At 43.1% G+C, this 19,870-nt stretch overlaps 1 protein-coding gene across 5 annotated transcripts in view; it reads right to left on the bottom strand.

Moving 5' to 3' along the window:
• B3GALT1 (beta-1,3-galactosyltransferase 1) overlaps positions 1-18,478 on the bottom strand; it is a 319,294-nt gene extending 300,816 nt beyond the window's left edge. For 3 of the 5 annotated variants that reach the window (XR_014171295.1, XM_081923629.1, XM_081923626.1), the window contains exon 1: positions 18,259-18,478. The gene's annotated coding sequence lies outside the window, so the exon portion shown is untranslated. Of the gene's footprint in view, positions 1-17,623; positions 18,121-18,225 lie in introns of those variants that run through there. The other 2 variants (XM_081923627.1, XM_081923628.1) reach the window with 2 other exon arrangements.
• Positions 18,479-19,870: the final 1,392 nt, after the last annotated feature.

Below are 19,870 nucleotides of genomic sequence, written 5' to 3'. Positions count from 1 at the left end.
TCTTAAGGAAATCAGCCCTGAGTGCTCACTGGAAGGACACATCGTGAAGCTGAGGCTCCAATACTTTGGCCACCTCATGAGAAGAGAAGACTCCCTGGAAAAGACCCTGAGTGATGTTGGGAAAGATGGAGGGCACAAGGAGAAGGGGAAGACAGAGGACGAGATGGTTGGGCAGTGTTCTCGAAGCTACCAACGTGAGTTTGACCAAACTGTGGGAGGCAGTGGAAGACAAGAGTGCCTGGCGTGCTCTGGCCCATGGGGTCATGAAGCGTCAGACACGACTAAATGACTAAACAACAACAACAAGTTCTTAACCTAGCTCAAGGTTGTCATCTGAACTAGCCAGATGCTTAAGTGATAATCCCAGTCAGTCCATCATTTGAAAAATAAGACTTTAGAGCTGTCTTTGCCCCAATATGGCAACTAGACATTCCTTTTTTGGCAACTGTAGCCTTGGTTTAAGGAGCCATTTGGCACCCAGCTTATATATCTGAGTTTCTAACACTGATTGGGGGCAATTCCGGATGTCCAATTTCTGGCGCGCCACATTAGAGAAAGAGTGCTTTCCACCAGCACAAAGTCCATACTAGATATTGCCCAATACATCTACACTTTTTAAAAAATCTTGTTTAACGATCCTTCCATGCAGCTTTTTTTTTTTTTTTTTTTTGCATGAGCAGACTTTTAACAGAATGTGGCTAATTATGTCAAGTGATAGGCAGTGATTTTATAATACAGAGACCAGCCTGCTGGGGGGCAAACGGAAGTCATCTAATTTGTTTAACTAAAGACAGAATGTTCTATGAACAGCATCACCCCCAAAGAGTTGAAAGTGCAGCCCCTTCTTCCTGCAATTCCTAATCTTTGACATTCTTCCCTGTTTAGAATTTTTATCACCCATTATTTCAATAAAGTTTCTATGGTTACAAACCTATTAGAGTTTGAGCAGTAGATGCTAGATAATCATATGAAAAATTCAAATTTTCTCCTTTCCTGGACTATGCTAGAGGCAGAAGATACCCATGTATGATGCCCCATGTATGATGTCTGACAGGACATTTGAAGCAGGCCTACTTAATTCTTAGACCTAAGATGTATTGTTTACAATGGTCTACTGGATAGAGGACAGTTGGGAGTCAAATCTCCCATTGTCGGGATTTTCCCAGCATGCCTTGTGTAAGGATGAACGAATCTGTCAATTTCAATTATATCCTCTCAATTTCTTGGCATTTTAATGCTAATTTCTCTTAAAATAGACATTTTTGTACAAAGGTCTGATGAATATGCATGTTTTTTGCAAGCAATTTTCCCTAATATAATCCTTCCTTGTATGTTATTTTCATGAATGCAATGCATTTTTTGCACACCCTCTCCCCTAATAAGTTCATTTTTGTTCACAGTGGCTGGAGGCCCACATCACAAAATTCAGAGAATAGCAGATTTCAAGGGATAACCATGTTTCAGCCAGCATACTGGTTTAGAAAGTGTAAATTGGGTAGTTTCTTATTAAAATGCAGACAAAATCAATTCCCTATTCAAAATTTATGGGTCAGCCATGATCTATTAACCTCACCCTCTCAGCCTTACAGAACCGGGGGGTTTTTTGGGGGGGGATGGAATCACCCCCATTCTTTGCTGCCCTCAGCAACTTAGGTGCCATCAACACTATACATTCAAAACCATTATCATATCACTTTAAACAGTTGTGATTCCTCCCCAAAGAATCATGGGGACTGCGTAGTTTGTTAAAGGTGCTGAGAGTTGTTACAGACCCTTATTCCCCTACAATTCTCAAGAGTTCCCTGGGAAGAGAGGCTGATTGTTAAACCACTTTGAGAATTGTAGCTCTAAGGAAAATATGGGTCTCTTAGCAACCCTCAGCACCCTTAGCAAACTACACTCCCAGGATTTCTTGGGAGAAGCCAAGCAGTATCACAGTGCTTTAAATGTATAGCACAGATGGGACCTTGGTGGAAGGATAGGAAAGAAATGTAAACAAAAGCAACAGCCATAAAAATCTGTGCTGTACTGCAGGCTGCCTCTGTTGTGCTTGTTCTGTGGAAAGCTCATCCTCGAAAGGCCTCACTTCTTTCCAAGCAGAGTTATTTCGTGCCCTGGCTCCAGGGACAAAATCATTGCGGAATGATGCCAATAATTAATAGGAGTAATTGGAGAGGACCTGCGCAGGTGCAATCCTAGAGAGCCGGAGCAGTTTCGAATGCCAGACTCCTTGAGTCCTGAAGAAGACATCACTCAGTCTCAGAGCTCCAACACCAAGGGATAGAGATGGACTGGAAGACCAAAAGGATGTCCCTTACAAAGAGGAGGATACAACAGGAAAACTCTGACGGAGCTGTGACGAAGTTCCAAGGTGAGCAGAAACAAGAAGCTGCGACTGAGCAAGAAAACCGTATCAACAAGGAAAATGGTTGGATCTAGAATTGCCCCTCTGTGACTAGAAGGGCATTTGATGGAACTGTGCTCAACACCACCTTCCATGCAGGATCCTCAATCTTCAAGTTCAACTTTTCAGGGTTGCAAAGGGAAGGAGGAATAAGCAAAAATAATTTCACTACCCCTTTCTCCAGCACGAGCAGAACTCTGCTGAGGGCTAGGCTGGATCTAACCCAACAATTTTTATTCCCAGTCACCAGTAGGGAAAGCACTCCATGGGGGGGGGGGAGTACATGCTTAGAGAACTCTGAGAAATTTAAAAATCTTTCTAAATAAAATAAATAAATAAAAATTTAAAGGGGGGGAGGTCAAGATACATCTCTTTATGGCTATACAGTCCATTCCCACCCCCCAAAAATATGGAAATGTACTTCTCGGGTTCCTTAATAAAAGCAGAGGGGTGCTTCCTTACTTATAAAATGCAATAAATAAATCTGCAATATAATTTAATGTATTGCAGATGACATGCGATTTGAAGGTAGAGGGAGGGAGCAAGGTGGTGCTTGCTAAACCCCAATCCGTTGTGCAGAAGACCTGCTTACCGTACAGCAGAAACAAAGAAGGAGATGTGCTCAAAATCACTTCAAAAACTGTGATTGACTGGAACTGATTAAAATTCAAGCATCCCAAAAAAAAAAAAAAGGCTTCATTTTATCAGGTTGTGGCACCATCATGGATTCAAAGCATCACTCGAATCAAAGCCTAGCACTACAGACATCCCACTCTCGGTTGGAGAACATGGGAGTAGCAATGACCCATTTCATGTTACAATTCACAAATGTCTCTTCAAAAGAAGAACTACCCCCCCTTCCACAAAAGAAATCCCTGGGGAAAAGAAGAGAATTTTAAAAACCTTGCAGTTCTCAGGGTTTGTACCATAAATCATTTCATAAAAGCAAAAAATAACAATAAAAAACAAAACAAAATCACATCCACACCTGCTGTGTGACGCATAATAAAAGCAGAAACCCAAAAGAAAGGCACAGAAATGAGAAGGAACACAAAAAGAAAAACTTGTTCTCAAAAGTGCCGGCTCGGGAGGATTTATCATAGCTCAGTACATTTCAGAACACAGATCCCATCTTCTGGCACCAATACTTAAAAGAGCTGAAGCTACTACTTGCACAACTATTGCTGCCTGTCTGGCAGCAAGCAGAAGACAATAGCAGCAAGCCAATTAGGCATTTAAAAACCAAAACAAAACAAAGCCTGAAAAGGGCCAAACAGTTCCCTCCAACACACTGAGATCCAACTGGCAACCCAAATCAAATTTGCAAGCCCTGACAGGACTTTTCATGGTTTATTGGAGCTTTAGAGAAAGCAGCTCATAGGGTGAGGAATGCGAAACTCAGGTCACTACTCCAAAACATTCCAACCTAAATATAGTAGATGCTGGGTTTCAGTCCAACTCCTCAGTACAGGTATGTTAACTTTCTGGGGGTCACAGAATATAATAGGGCAACCTGCATGGGCAATGGTCAGGAATGACGGCAGTTGTAGCCCAACAACATCTCCACCCCTAGTGTAGAGACAAGGAACCAGAAATACAGTACACAATTTCTGGAACTCAGGGACTGCCCAGATAACTCCACTATTATTTTAAAAGAGGCATATAATCAATACTCACATTCAACCCTTTAGGGAGTAATTGAATAAAGCCTCACAATCTTCTCTGCTTCTTTCTTAAGAATATTTTTCTTATGCCTCTCTTTAGGGAGGTATTTGTTCTATAATAATACAACAAAACACAAAGACTCCATCTGTAGGAGTGGTGTGGTTGTTCTTTTTTAGCAGAAAGTGGCAAGCTCCGTAGCAAAGTTCAAAAGTCTGATCTTGGATATATTCAAGAATATATGAGAGAGGGTGGGCTGGAAGAAGCATTGCATTCCAAGGAGAATTTGTTGTGTTCCTTGTTTACATGTAATACTAACCATAGCAATGCCTTTTGAAAGCAAAAGAGGGGTTTTGTTTTTGCTTCTTTTGGTCTTTTGATACCTAGTACATAGACCAAGTTCAGCAGAAGGAAGACTGGGATCTATCAGTGATGCTCTGGATGCTTTTCAACCAGTTGACAATGATATTTGATTCCTAATTGGCTAACAATGGCAACATATCAGATTCCCACAGAAACCTGAGGGAAAGTCAACTTTTTGTCAGTCCTGTGTATTATCCCTACACTATGTCTTAGGGACAAGCCCATGGCCCTTCTCAATGTTCCCTACCCATGCCACTGGCTTCAGTGTTCCAGACAATGTTGTGTCCTGTACCAGCCAGCTTAAATCTGTCAATTCAATTAGTCTTCGTCTCATCTAAAGAGTAGTCAAAAATGTTTCCCATGTGAGGATCGCTCCTCCTGTCCTGGATAACTGCTCTCTAAGCAAATCATTCATTATAAACAGACCCCATCTTCTGCGACTAAAGAAAACTAACACTTTGCCAATTGAAAGGCTTTTATGGTACAATGATATTTTAATAATATTGCAGGTGACAGTTACTTAAATGAAAAGCAGTTTCTTTGAAATTTATCCACACTGTCACTATCTATATTCTGTTATTATTGATATAATATGATTACTTCTTCAGTATGATGCAGTTTTCGTAGTGTCAACAGAAGTGCTGCTGCTTTCTGTACCCTATGTATGTGTGTGTGTGTGTGTGTGTGTGTATTGGTAGAGAAATGGTCTAAATCAGGCACATCCAACAGGTAGATCGTGATCACTGGACATCTGTGGTAGATCACCGGTAGGTCACTGGCTCCCCCCAAAGAAGCTCAATAACTTTAGCTCCCCTAAAAAAGCTCAACATTTTACCCTGCATTCCCCCAAAACAGACCTTCCTCCTCTTTGAACATCCCAAAACAGGGCTTTCCTTCCTATAAAAAGCTCAACAACTTTGACCTGAACCCTCAGTCAGGAAGCTGGGCAACAACTCCATTGTCTCTTTCAAATAGGAAGCAAAGAACTGAAGAAAAATTCTGCCACATATATGTAATTTAAGTTCACTAGTAACTAAACTAGGGGTTGAAATGTATGCTGCAAGACTGGAGTTCTGCTCACTCGGAGGACTTCCTTTTTCCTCTCCCATTCCCTGCAGCCCCAAACTTCCCCCTAAAATTGCTCTAGAGGGTAAACAGGAAGCCAGCCACACCTCGTCACATCAGATTAATGAAGGCTTCGGTCAGCCCAAAATTGCAGCTGATATCTCTTTCTCTAGGTATGTTAGGAGGGAAAAGCTTCAGCCAGCATAACCTATTTGGAGCTGTCCAGGGTCCTGTTGTGCTTCATGTAAGAGAACTTTGCTCTGACTTTGCCTTCATTGACTGGGCTGGACCTGCTTGCTCTACCCTTACCTACCTATCCCTGTCCAGATAAAGGTGCAGCTAGGCCACAAGACAAAGCTGATGGAAGGCACTCCATGCCACTGAGGCCACCTGAGCCTCAAGTGACAGCAAAGAATCCAGAAGGACCCCCAGGCTATGTATCTGCTCCTTCAGAAGAAGTGTGACCCCAGCACGAGCAGGCAGCCTCCTAACCATCCAGTCTAGGGAACCACCCACTAGCCGTCAGGAGCTTGCCCTACACTCGAGTAGGACCCTGGCAGAGACATATGCCCAACTAGCATGTTCTCTCCCTCCTGGTCTTTCGTTTGGGAGCTTCAAAAGCTTTCTTCCACCTGAAGATCACAGCGACCGATGCCAACAGACACCGGCACACTTAGGGATCTGCAGAGTCTTCGCAGTTCGCATGACAGCCCTCAGCAACTCAGCATTTTGGCTAATCTACTTTATTTACATATAAACACACACGGAGCACTGCAACATGGCTCCCTCTCTCTCTAGCATCAGACAGCAAAGATAAAAAACAAAGGACAATAGTCCCACTTCACAGAACACAGTAAGACAAACATCCTGTCTCCGTCACTTCCCACTTTGTGGAGTCAAAACATACCACATCATGTGAAAGATAACAATCCCATGACTGCACGCACGGAGCAGGAATTCTAACACTAACAGTGCCTATCTGGATTGAGCATCAGTTTGTTGGCTCTCATTCAGTCCATTACCGAGGCACATCCACTTACATACTTGCAGGTGTAAAGGAAAAGCACAGCTGTATGTCCTCAGCATTTTGCTAACATTGTACTACAAAACTCTGGATGTTCCATCTCAGCAGTTTCATGTAGATGTTTAACAGCATAAGGTAGGGGGTAAAATCGAACTTTTGAGGAACTCTACATTGAAGGCTCCACAGGGCCAAAGAGCATTACCCAGGCATCACCCTCTGGGAACGACCATCCAAGAAGGACCAGAACCACTGCAAAGTAGGGCCACCTACCTCCAACTCAGACAGCCACTCCAGAAGGATACCATGGCTGGTGGTATTGAAAGCTGCTGAGAGGTCAAGGAGAATTAACGGGGACGCATTTTCCCCAGATAGTCTCCCAACAGAGATCTTCATACAGCTGGTCACCAAGCAGTTTTTGTCCCAAAGCTGGGCCTAAACCCTGTTTGAAATGGATCCAGAAAATCGGTTTCCTCCAAGAGTGCCTGGATCTGGTCCACAATCATCCGCTCAGGGATCTTGCCCAAGAAAGGGAGATTGGCAACTATATGCAGACTTTCCCTATTTGTATTTTTTTACGCATTTTCTATTGGATAACAGCATTTGAATAAGTTTGAACTGTGAAAGAAAGAACTGTATTTCAGTTTGTGTATTGTTTCAGGAAGTGCATATCAGGTAGGCTTGCCTTAAAAAGAGAACCATATCAGATTTCTGCCCCCAACTCTACTCTTGATAGAATATGATCTGGGCATTTCATTTTTCCCAGTACTTGGATTCTGCCATGCCTTTTCTCTACCACCACCAGGTGCCTTTGAAATTGTAGTAAAGCCTCTCATTCAGTCAGCTTTGGGGCTCAGGGTTAAGTTGACTGAGGATGGGAATTATATTTAATGATATTCTAGCCTGATAGGATTCTATTCTGTTTTGCTGTGGAGGGAAAGCAGCTGTTGCTACCTTTGGGTTGACATTAGCTATAAAGATAAAAAATTGGATTTTTTTTTAAGTGTCTAAAGTAAGGAAATGAAAGCATAACTCTTCTCTGGTAGAAAAATAGCAAAGAACCTCAATAGGGTAGAGGGTATTCTGATTTTTTGTTAGGTGGTTTACTTTGAGGTTGATGTGTTTGGTTTTAACATGTAATGTCATTTGCAAACAGGTGGGTATTTTTGATACATTGTTTCATATTTTAAAGTAAAATTAACCACAAAAGCAACTAAGCTGAATCAACGCAAAACAAGACCAAAAGATGTTGATATTCACTGAAATGTTTGAAGAGTTCTGCCTATTTCTTCACTCATCACAAAGCTTACGGAATCAAAGGAGAACACAATAACTGCATGATCAACCTAATTATTCATCCTCCTTTAATTTAGTCATTTATATGGATGCCGTGTGCATGAGCCCCAACATGCTATGCCTCCAATTCTTTAGCCAAAGCAAAATCACACATGCATTTTAAAGCACATGAATCACCACTTAAGTATCTTACTCCTGTCCATTTTATGTGCATTACTACCATTTACAAGATAATACCTTTCCCAGTTCAAATGTCACCTACACATTCCTTCAGCTAATTTAAGAGTATCCCCTAACCCTTGACTTTGCCTATCCTGGAATCTAGAAACATAGGAACATAAGTAGCTGGAGAACATCCAGTGAATGGGTCAAATTAGGCCCACCAGGGGTTCTAATTCAGCCTGTGGAACAATTTCCCTCAGCTATGCCCACCAACCACACACATCAGCTGTAGGGCAGGTAAAATCACTACTGCAAAAGCAACAATCAGAAACCTTGAAATAGATTCTCAGTTGTTCTTGCATTTGGTGTCTTTTAAATCTGGCCTCAGAAGCAAGCCCAGCTAGGACTGATTCCTGAGTGCAGCTGATCCCTGCCAGAAGTAGGGCTTGCAGCTGCCCCCCTAAAATTTATTCAATTCTGGAGGTCCCAACTACAAGCTCCCAAGTGGAGCTGAAAACAGTGAGCTTAAATTCAGCACTGACAGCAGGTCCTGCATTCAAGTACTCCATCATTCAAAGTTGATCCAAAATCAGAACATCTGTCATTTTGTAAATAATATTCCACACAATGGAGCTACGATTAGCAACGTGAAATAGAGGACAGAGTAAAAGGATTTGGATTATAATAGGATAGAAGCTGCCAAATGAGCCTTTGCAAAAATTTCTGAGGCTTCTAAATGTGTTTCAGAGATGATCTTGTCTCTCTCATCTCCTCCCACTTGAGACTTTTGATGGATATAAAAATTCCATTATGTTGACCATCTTCTAATTGAACAAATCTGCAGCTGTTACAGACTTTAGGGTACAATCCTACTCCCACTTTATACTTACTTCTGAGATGTGTTGCACTGTTAAATTATGTATGTGTGTGCATATATATATATATATATATATATATATATATATATATATGAAATCAAAAGGATGGTTGATTCAATCTATTTTTGGCCCCTATCTCTTTCATGAGACTTATACACCACCCTGTGAGTGCAGAGAGGAGGTCTCTATTGCATGTATCTAAGCTCCCGTGACCATAAACGGGAATCTACTAGGGATGGATGAATTAGTCTATTTCTGGTTCATATCACTTTTGCATGCACTCACCTATAAGACTGTCCCATCCTGCATGTGCATTACTTCAGCATTATTTGCTGCTTCTTTTCACACATACACAATCTACATGAAAATTCACATTTAAATTTCTAAGCACATTTTTCTCCCAGAAGATGCATTTCTAAACGTGATCATGTGAACAGAAAACATGGAGAATCCCAGAAGTGCAAAAGTTGCTGGATAACCACATTCCTATTTACATATTAGTCCAGGAGAGGTGGATCAGCAATGAAAGACTGAATCCTCCAATCATTCCTACTGCTATGGCAAAAAAAATTACTCATTTGTTGCAAGTTAGCCAAACACTCTCAACCTAGAATCAGAATGTGCTCCACAGCAGGTTTAGCACTGAAGTGGAAATGAGCCAACAAAAGGATAGCATCAACAAAAACTCTCCCTGCAAAACATCAGCAGAGGCTTGCAGAAGAATGTCATCTTACATGCTTCTTCAAACAGGCTAGAGCACAGAAACAGAAAGCAGCTTTATATATTAATGCAGACCATTGGGCTAACTAACTCAGTACTGTCCACACAGACTAGAAATGGATATTTGGACAGGGTTGTTTTCCCAGTCCTGTCTGGCAATGTTGGGGATTGAATCTGGGAACTTCTGCATACAAGGGAGATGAACTACCACTTAGCTACATCATTTCACCTATTTTGCCTCTCAGGTTAAGTAGCACTATCCATGGGTGATACTTGGAAAAGCCACCCACCCGCTGCTGCTGAAGGAGGACAGATGGGAGAATTACCACAGCCAGAGGTCTCTCTCTCTCTCTCTCTCTCTCTCTCTCTCTCTCTCTCTCTCACACACACACACACACACACACACACACACAAACACACACACACACACAAAGTCAAGACTCTGGTTATCTCCCGCTTGGACTACTGCAATGCACTCTACGTGGGGCTACCTTTGAAGGTGACTCGGAAACTACAACTAATCCAGAATGCGGCAGCTAGACTGGTGACTGGGAGCGGCCACCAAGACCATATAACACCGGTCTTGAAAGACCTACATTGGCTCCCAGTATGTTTCCGAGCACAATTCAAAGTGTTGGTGCTGACCTTTAAAGCCCTAAACGGCCTCGGTCCAGTATACCTGAAGGAGCGTCTCCACCTCCATCATTCTGCCCGGACGCTGAGGTCCAGCGCCGAGGGCCTTCTGGCGGTTCCCTCATTGTGAGAAGCAAAGCTACAGGGAACCAGGCAGAGGGCCTTCTGGGTAGTGGCGCCCGCCCTGTGGAACGCCCTTCCAGCAGATGTCAAAGCGATAAACAACTACCTGACATTCAGAAGACATCTTAAGGCAGCCCTGTTCAGGGAAGTTTTTAACGTGTGATATTTTACTGTATTTTTGGTTTTTATGGAAGCCGCCCAGAGTGGCTGGGGAGGCCCAGCCAGATGGGCGGGGTATAAATAATAAATTATTATTATTATTATTATTATTATTATATGAATAGAATCCAAGGCTGGCCAAGTTATTATGGTGCATTGTTTATATTTTATAAGATACCACAAATGGTGAGAAGAAAACAACTCTCTTAAGCATTTTAATTTTAATTTCCATGGCAAAACCTCAAATGGTCTCAAAGTAAACAAAGGTGTCCTTCATTTTCAGCCCAGTGATTAAAATGTGCCCTTGATTAATCAACAAAAGCATAGTAATTGGTCTACCAATTATGCCAGTAAAGACTGCAGCCTTACTTGCTGGACATGCCTTGAATGGACAGTATTATTCCTAAGCATTCCATCCTAAAACATGCTTGCTAGCAAGTCAGCTCCATTGAAGATAATGGGACTAATTTATGGGTAAACATGCATAGAATTGGGCTGCACAGCCAGCCCTCTGTCTAATTATATTTTTTAGAGACATAGCCTCATAATTAGGAACAAAGACTTTCTTCCATCCTTCCTTTCTCCCTGGCTCAGCTCAGAAGCACTGCTCAAAGACACAGCTTTAGGTAGACAATCTATTTGTAATGTCTTCCTGATTGAATATCAGCGCTTTCTTCTGTCACACTGAACTAATTGGTTTCCTGGAAAACAAATTTGCGACCCTAACTTTGCTTCCTCTGCTTCTTTGTTAAGAAATGTTCGTGTAAAAATAATGTGGAATTCCAACGGAAATGAAAAGATGCTTTCTTGCCTGTAGCAATAGAAACTGGATAAGGGGTCAGCCATAGATGTCCATGAGCAGCAGAGGTGCCCAGCCTCTCCAAAATGTCAAAACCTCACTTTTAGCACTGTTTCCTACATTCTACAGTGGTGGTTTTCAAATTTACAACAGGGAAAACCTTTCTAGGCCCCTTTGCCTGCCAAAGGGCCCTTTTTTATTTGTTTCCGGAGTTGACAACACACAACAGAAACTGCTCAACATTCCCCAGCCGCTGGCCTTTGCAAGGGAAGATCAACAATAGCAAAGAAACAACTACTTAGGGCATCTTGTCTATCAGTTAACAAACTTTCTCATTAAAAAAGCCATAAGAAACTTCCAATGAAGTCCAGGACCCTAGAGGATATAGTTATTGATTAAAACTGTATTTGCAAAATTTTTATAATTTTTATAAATATAAATGACTACATCATCTAGGGGGTTTCCTGCAACCCCCCCAAAAAACTTTTATAATTATATTAAAATCCATCATTTAGTGTAGACCTTTAAAAAAAAGTTTTAATAGAGGGAACACAGTTTGAAAACCATCATTATAGAAAAATAGCAATCAGAGTTGCAGACTTTTTATTGTGGTGGTAGTGTGATCCAGTTGCTTTTGTGGACCTCACTAGAAGTTCTCCTGACATTTTCTGCATCTACATGTCATTAGTAACTTCCTATGGAACTTTTCTTTACCTCTTATGTATTGCTCTCTGCATACAAAGGACTTGGGCAGTTAAAATACTGTAATCAAACTGCAACTAAGGCACTCAAAATTCCCCTCTTCCCTCCCCATACACAAAGTCAACTGGAAAACGTATTCCACTGCTTCCTGAAGACAATCACATTTGCATCTGAATAAATCAACAAAAGAATCAAAACCCAAAGTTAAGAAGCCATCATCATTAACGCCTCTCTGCCTATATGGCTTTGCTATGTATGCCATCTTGAATCCATTCTTTGGGAAAAGGTGGAATATAAGTCTTAAAAAATAAATAAATGCCATTGCAGCTTGGTGTATGGCTTGTAAACATAACAGGGTATTTCCAGCTGATCTTCCAGGTTGTGATGGGACAAAGGGATGGATCTGTTCTCTCAGGTATGATGAACTCAAGTCACTTAAGGCAATGTGGGCCATCACCGACACTGTCAGCTAAGAGAAGATGGTAATAGAGAGACCAATTCTCTAACCATGGGGTGGGGGATCTGTGGTCCTCTTGACAGTACAGGACCACAACTCCTGTCATATCTGGCCATTGGCTGAGCTGGATGGGCTGGACAGAAACATCTGAAGTCCAACAACATCTGAAAGGTCAAAGGTTCCCCACCCCTGCTCTAAGAAGAATGATAAAGAACTTAGTTTGTCAAAACACACTGAAGACAATAATATACAACAAATAGGTAGCAATACTACAATGGCATCAGTCTCCAGAACCTTCATATACTCTGCGTTTCCACTCTTTCTGGGGGTTGAGACTACTAGATGGCAATTGTCCAGCTGGTCTTTTTGAGTTGTGCACTGATTTTGCAAGTCTTTACATGGTTATGTATCAAAACACCTGTCTTGGTGTATGTGGAGAGACTTGGATGAAGAACCCAGACCTCAGACTAGGTAGTGGTGGGAGGGCATCAGAGAAATTAGAAAAATGTTCTTCTAACCAATATCAAAGTTACTTCATGCAAATGAAGGATAATCTATGCATGTCCCAAAGAAAACCATCAAGTAACTTGGAAGATGTAAGGCAGCAACTGACAGATCAGTGTAGTTTCATCTCTTGGTTGCCTTGGTAGCCCGTGGGAGGTCTGCTGAGTGCCTGAAAAATGTGCATTTATAAAAACATCATTTCAATGGGAGACATAGATGTCACCAATTAACTTTAGTTCAAGAAGAGGAGTAACTTTCCCATGCCAGTCAGAACGCAATTTTGAAGGGTTCATAAAATTACTAAATTAACAAGAAGAACACCTCTGCAGTTCTTAAAAACCACTTTAGTAGTTCGACCTGTTGTATACAAACACAATATTTAAGGGCTTTGTTTTCTCCTGCTGTATCCATGTAAGTCGCTTTATTGCTGCCAATTTCACCACTGAGATTTTAGTGCTGTGATATAATCTTTATTTGGGCAATTAAATCAGGCAGCAGGTTGGCATGTGCAAAAATGACTGTTTCATTCCATTTTTTTAAAAAAGCCAAACACATACATAAATTAATTGTTTACATCCCTTTCGTGCAATGAGGAAAATAAGGAAGTTTTTTCCCCCAAAGAAATATTGTAGCTCACTAATTATCCAGGCAATAGGATTCAAATATATTTTCAGAAGGAACTTATATTTCTTCTACCATTTTGAAAGGCAGAATGGAAACTGAATGCTCTTTTTGACATTTCATATTTTAATGCAAAGACAAAACACAAAAAATATGGCAAATATGCCCTGTGGTAGTTGAGTCATTTTTATTTTTATTTTTTTAAAAAATAGTTATTCTGTAGTAGGAGAATTTACAGCTTTATTGTGGTTAAGTTTGGTGTATCCAGCAATTTGAACACAAAAGAATATAATAATGTAAAAAAAAGTTCTTGATCCATTAAAATAACAATACCATACACTGAGGCAGCAGTCCTGTGTCTGCTTACCAGGGAGGAAGCCTCAATGAACTTGGTGTGCCTTAGTTATTTGATGTATCTGCATTGCACACGGTCTTCTAAGGGCTGGATCCCTACCAGATCCATTTCACTTAGGGCAAAGAAATGCCCCTTTCATCAGGCCTTTGAAATGGGAGCTTTTGTGTTATGAATTACTTTTACGTTGCTTTGATTTTATTCTTATTCTTATAATATCATTCTTATTTGCACCCAGTAGTTTTCAATGCTAGCCCTACTCAGAGCAGACCCACGGATATTAATACCCATGCCTAACTTAGGCCCCTTAGTTTTAATGGGTTTACTCCAAGTAGGGCTAGCATTGTTGACAACCCATTATTTTGTAATCGCAATTGCTGCCCAAAGGACCAGTAGCTTAAGAGGTAAGGCAATACAATAAAAAATAAGGGAGATTTCCTATATTTCTATTCAGATGAATAATTGCACTGAAGTAAATAGGATTTCCCAAGTGAGTAAGCAGGAATCAAATGAACAATGGATTGAAGCCCCAATATACAATGTAAGGCACAAGGAAAATCAGTTTGGGGGTTTCAACCTTGCCTTTTGACACAGCATTTGTCTATGTCACTAAACCGCTAGAAAAAATTGACACTGACTGCACCCAGTGGTGTAGGTCAGGAAAAACTAGAATGGAAGCACTAAGTAGGAATAGAACAAACTGCACACAGTTCTCTGCAATGTACCTAGCTACCGAAAAAAATCTTAAATAGATTTCATTAACTGCATCGCATCAGTGTAACACTTTTCTAGCACCATATGACAAAAATTCATAAATCTGTTAAAGTACCATTTCAGTTCTGTTTCCTGTAAGTAAATATATTTTTCTCTGATAAGTGCATTGCAGGGCAGACGTTTTGTGTTTTATAGGGACCAAGAAAAGCACTGAGCATTAAAACCTACCCTTAATATTTACAATTCAGCTATAAAAGCTTATTGGTGCAAAACACAAACATGCTGTTAATGACAACCTGATTTGACCAAAGGATTAAGTATTTTAAAGCCCAATGGTGTCAATATGTAGCTTTCATTAACTTCCCATTAGTTTTACAACTATTATGAATGGATTTGTGCATCCAACCAAGACATAGTAACCCAGGTTGCACCATGTTTTGGAGGTCTGGGAGTGTATTGTGGGTTTAAACACTCCTTCCTCTTCCCCCTCTCTGATACTTCAACTACTCATCCATTTCTAAGTTGCCCTAACCACAGCTTTCCAATGCAGCATCCAAGTCTGAATCAAGTAAAATATGATTGATGCTAACACTCAAACAAGCACAACTTGAAACCATGGTTTGAGGTCGGTTTGCAAAACATGAATTATTAGTGAGTGCTAACCATGGTTTACCCAGTTCAGACATCAAGGGAAAGTGTGGATAGTACAACCTGGAAATAGAGAATTCATGTGTGTTAGAGAAGGAGGTTGCATAAGCAACATGGCACATTCCTAGACTTCTAAACTATGTGAGACTTTTTCAGAGCTAAACATGCCCACAGGGAACCAGATGGTTTTAGCAGAACAAAATACCATCTTAAATATTTGAGCAGTCTCCCTACCATTCCACCACTGGCTTTGAATTAATAAGGCCAAGGTATCTGCAGATCACAATCCATTATTTAACAAATCATTAGAATGGTATGTAGATTAGACTCTACATCAGATGGAAGATCATAGATATGCTACACTTTCCCCAATGTGTTGGTGTTTGGCTGCTAATTACATCAGTGGCACAATGCTTCAGAAAATTTAGAAGCATTAAGCACCATAAAAAATAAAAATAAAGATCCCTCTCGTAATTATGAGGGTTAGCTACTGCTCTATTAGAGAGTTAATGTTTTGCATCATGAAGTCGTTCCTCTTTAAGAAAGATATGAGAACAACCAATGCATGCTAAGATAACAAAACACTACTAACCATCTCAGAATCTAGTGTTCGTAATGGTGTGCAGCCCAAGCCTGTGCATATTTACTCAGGAGTAAGTTCCCACTGAGGTCCATGGTGCTTACTCCCTAGGAAGTGTGTACAAGATTGCAGCCAACAGAGCAACATATTAGACCACTGGATAAGCTGAAGTTTGGCTTTGTTTTATTGCTTCCAGTCTTCAAGAAGAAACAACACATCCCAGTAATTCCAGAACTCATCTGGTGAGACTTAAGGTTTGGAAGAATTTAATACTGTGATCCTAACTACGCTTACAAAAAAGTAAGACCCCCCCCAACGCAACTGAACTTATTTTAGAGTAAACATGCCAAGAGCAGAACTGCACATTATTATCCGCAAGTCAAGGTCAGGGATTTTGCAATAAACTTTCTGCAACCAAAATCTCAGCCAAGTTGCTATTCTCTTTAAGTAGCTCTTGGGCATGTGTCTTTTGACCACTAGCTGGCTCTTTCTCAGTATGCACAGAGTAGCTTTTTCTGCTTCATTTCTGTATTGCATTTACCCCTCAAAGAACCACGAGAAGACAAACAGGCGACTGATGTGTCACTGAATTACTTCACCTCAGTGGCGTAGCGTGGGTTGTCAGCACCCAGGGCAAGGCATGTAATTTGCACCCCCTAACCCGTGGATTTGTGCCCCCTAACCCTAACCCCCAGATGTTGCGCCCGGTGCAGCCGGCCCCCCCTGCACCCCCACTACGCCACTGCTTCACCTTACTTCTGAGAAAAACTGCTTAATATTAGGTTGCATATCTCTAAGGAAAAAACAGGGAAAGTTCTGATGTATCTTTAAGACTTACAATGTATCATGCCAAAAGGTTTTATGGCTACAAGCAACCCATTTTGTTATATTCAAGAGGATACATATGGCTGCAGCCACAATCCAATGCACATTTACTTGAGAATAAACCTCACAGACTTACTTTTGCATAGGATAGCAAGCGACTTCTCGTCCATGAAACGTTATACCACAAGATCAGTTAGCTTTTCGAAAGGTGCAACAAGACCCTTTCTTCAACGTTGCTACAACAGACTAACACCATTACCTCCTCTAGGATCAATATTCAGGGTGTTCTTCTTTTAAAAATAATAATCCTCAAAAAAAAAAAAAACTGTTAAGGAACAAGCATCCCATCCACTTCCCAAAGTTGCAAGGTTCCAAATCTACCAACTAACCAGCGTTAGCCATCAGCAGAGTTGGGAACAAAAAAAAGCCCTTTTCATTTAACGCAATTTCTGTGGGAGAATAAAATCAAACCCAGTCCCCTGCGGAGATGGTTACAAAAACAGAAGGTTAACGCTGTTTTCTTAATTGGCAATCTGTCTTTTAAAATAAATAAATAAATCCCTGCATCTTATTTGGGAGGGGAAAAAAGCAAAGTAACAGCTGCCCTGACATCAATACACTTTGGAAGTCCAACAGTGCAGGCTGGCAAATAATCCGGCATCCCATTGTGGGGAACTGACAGTTCACAGCTGAGAGCCACTGGACTTCTCAACTCTCTCGCTCAGACATGAAAACAAAAGCTTGCTCTTCTCCACCCCCCCCCCAGCCAAACACACGCCTCCAATAGTACTCTCTCTCTCACACACACGGGAAAAGCTCCAGAAAAGTAGGCGAGATGAACCCAAAGCCTGGCATCCACACGGTGGATCTATAGGTATTGGAACCAAGGCAGAGGTGGGCAGGGAAGGAGTTCGGCGGCTGCCTACCTGACTCACCCTAAGGTCTGAGGAGCTCGAATCTGCTAGGAGAAATCAGTCCAAGGGCTCGCCTCCTCAACTTCGGGCATGGGCTGCGGGGCAAAGCCCGCCAGGCCACGGGCTCCAGCTGAAGTTTCGCTTGCAAGAAGCAAAAAGAAGCCCAAAGCAAGCAACCCCTCTTGCTCTCCAGCAGCCTGCGCCCAGGGCATTGCCTTGCCAATCCGCGCTTCCCCTCGCCATGCAAATCCTCTTTTAATTAGGCCAATAAAGTTCCATCTGCGGGGCTTCCTGGATGCTCCTTCGTCCTCGCGTTCCGGCTGCAGGCGAAGCCTCCTTGAAGGGCATCCGAGCACCAGGGCGATGATCCGGAGGCGGCCGGGCGCCTCTGCCCCGCCAAGTGCGCCCAAGCTCTCCAAGCGCCCATGCCGCGCTCGCCCCTCGCCCAGACATCTTGCTCAATGCCCCCCAGCCCAGCCCTGCCCTGCCCGGGAGCGGCCGATCCCCTGCCCTGCGCCGCCCGAGTCCAGCCCTTCCAACAACGGATGCTGCGCGGGGAGATCGTGCCCCTCACGCACAGCCACAATACACACAGAGAGACACACACACACCACAACACACACCCAGAAAGAAGCCTGCCCGGCGCCAAACCTCACCGGCGGGGCTCGGCTCACGTCCTTCCCTTGACTGGCAGCAGCAGCAGCGCGGATGCTTCTCAGCGGAGTTCCGGCTCCCGCTCGCCGCTTTCCTGCCCGGCCGCCCATTCCGCCAGCATCCCTACTCCCTCCGCCGCCGCGCCGCCAGCCTCGCTCTCCCCGCAGCTGCACCAGCCGCCGCGGCAGCAGCAGCAGCGATTCACGCCGCACGCCCAGCCAGCAATGGAACTCGGCCCTCGCCGACTGACAAGCGCCGGCAGCCAATCGGCGCCTCCTCGGGCTCCCCGGGAGAGAGGGGCTCCCACCAATGGCGGGAGGAGGGCTGCCCGCCCAGCCGCTTCCCCCGCCCACCCAGCCCCCGTGGTCGCCTCCTTGCTTCCTCGCGTTCTTCTTCGCCCCCTGCTTCAGTCGGCAGCTCGGCTTCCGGGAGAGCGGGAAGGAAGGGGCCGTCGGCTCCCGGTGGGGCTTTCGGGGGTCTGCAGCGCCGAGGTGCGCCCGCCTTGCCCGAGGCTTTGTTTAAGGTGGCTTCGGCCATCCCCTTCCACTTCCACCTTAACCGGGGGATCGGAGGGACCCAGGGTCGAAAGAGAGGGGGCGGGGGACAAATCGGTACCAAAGGAATCACTGCTTCTTCGGGAGAATACCTTGCACGCAAGGAAGGTGGGGTTAGCATCGCGGGGGGTGGGGAGTATAGGGCAGAGCTAGCAAAATATGCCCCCATGCTGAAGCAAGGTTTGCACCTGCTGCAAGCAGAAAGTGCACCTTTCTGATCCCTTGTCCCTGATCACTCCAGCCTTCCCCGTTCCTTTCCTCCCCAGCCCCTCTCCCCATTTCCCTTTTCTTATCTGAAAGCTGGCATCGTTGCGTTTCTAACAGATAGGTACAGTGTATTTAGGAATGAGGCTGTGGGGTGAGGGAATGTAGCAGAGCCATTGGTAACAACAAAGGAGAGGTTCGTGGCCAAGGATGGAGATTTCCCCCAGCAATAGGGAGAGAACTTGTTTTTGTTTTTTGAGTTTCATGCAACATAGTCTGCTTCTCATTCTCAAAGGCTATGTACAGGTTAGCAACTAAGAACACAGTAAGGTTAACTTCACCCAATATGCATTGCCTGTTTGGTTTCAACTACACCTGCTACCCCCCACCCACCCCACTGGAAAACGCCTATTCTCACAGCTGGCATTTGCACATGTGTCAAAACAGTCTCGAGTGTATACATCACAGTTTCATCATGAAGTGAATGTGCCTTACATTTTCAAATCAGATGGAAGCTGGTTTGAGGGGAAGTACATCCAACAGCTGTATTTCTCAAAAATTACAAGGCAGATACAAATGTTGGCTAATGTCATAGAGCCATAGAATGGTAGAGTTGGAAAGGACCCAACAACCCAGGAATCATAGCTACAGAATCCTGGACAGATGGCCACATAACATCTGCGTAAAAGCTTCCAAGGATGGTGAGGCCACCACCTTCTGAGGGAGCCCATTTGACCGTCAAACAGCTCTTACTGTCAGAAACGTATTCCCAATGTTTAGTTGGAATCTCCTTTCTTGCTATTTGAATCCATTGGTTCATGTTCTACCCCTTGAAGCCTCAGCAAACAAGCTTGCT

The sequence above is a fragment of the Podarcis melisellensis genome (genome assembly GCF_964234715.1).
Source record: "Podarcis melisellensis genome assembly, chromosome: 1".
NCBI lineage: Eukaryota > Metazoa > Chordata > Lepidosauria > Squamata > Lacertidae > Podarcis > Podarcis melisellensis.
Note: the sequence above shows the minus strand (reverse complement) of the source record. Positions and strands in the feature narration are given on the sequence as shown.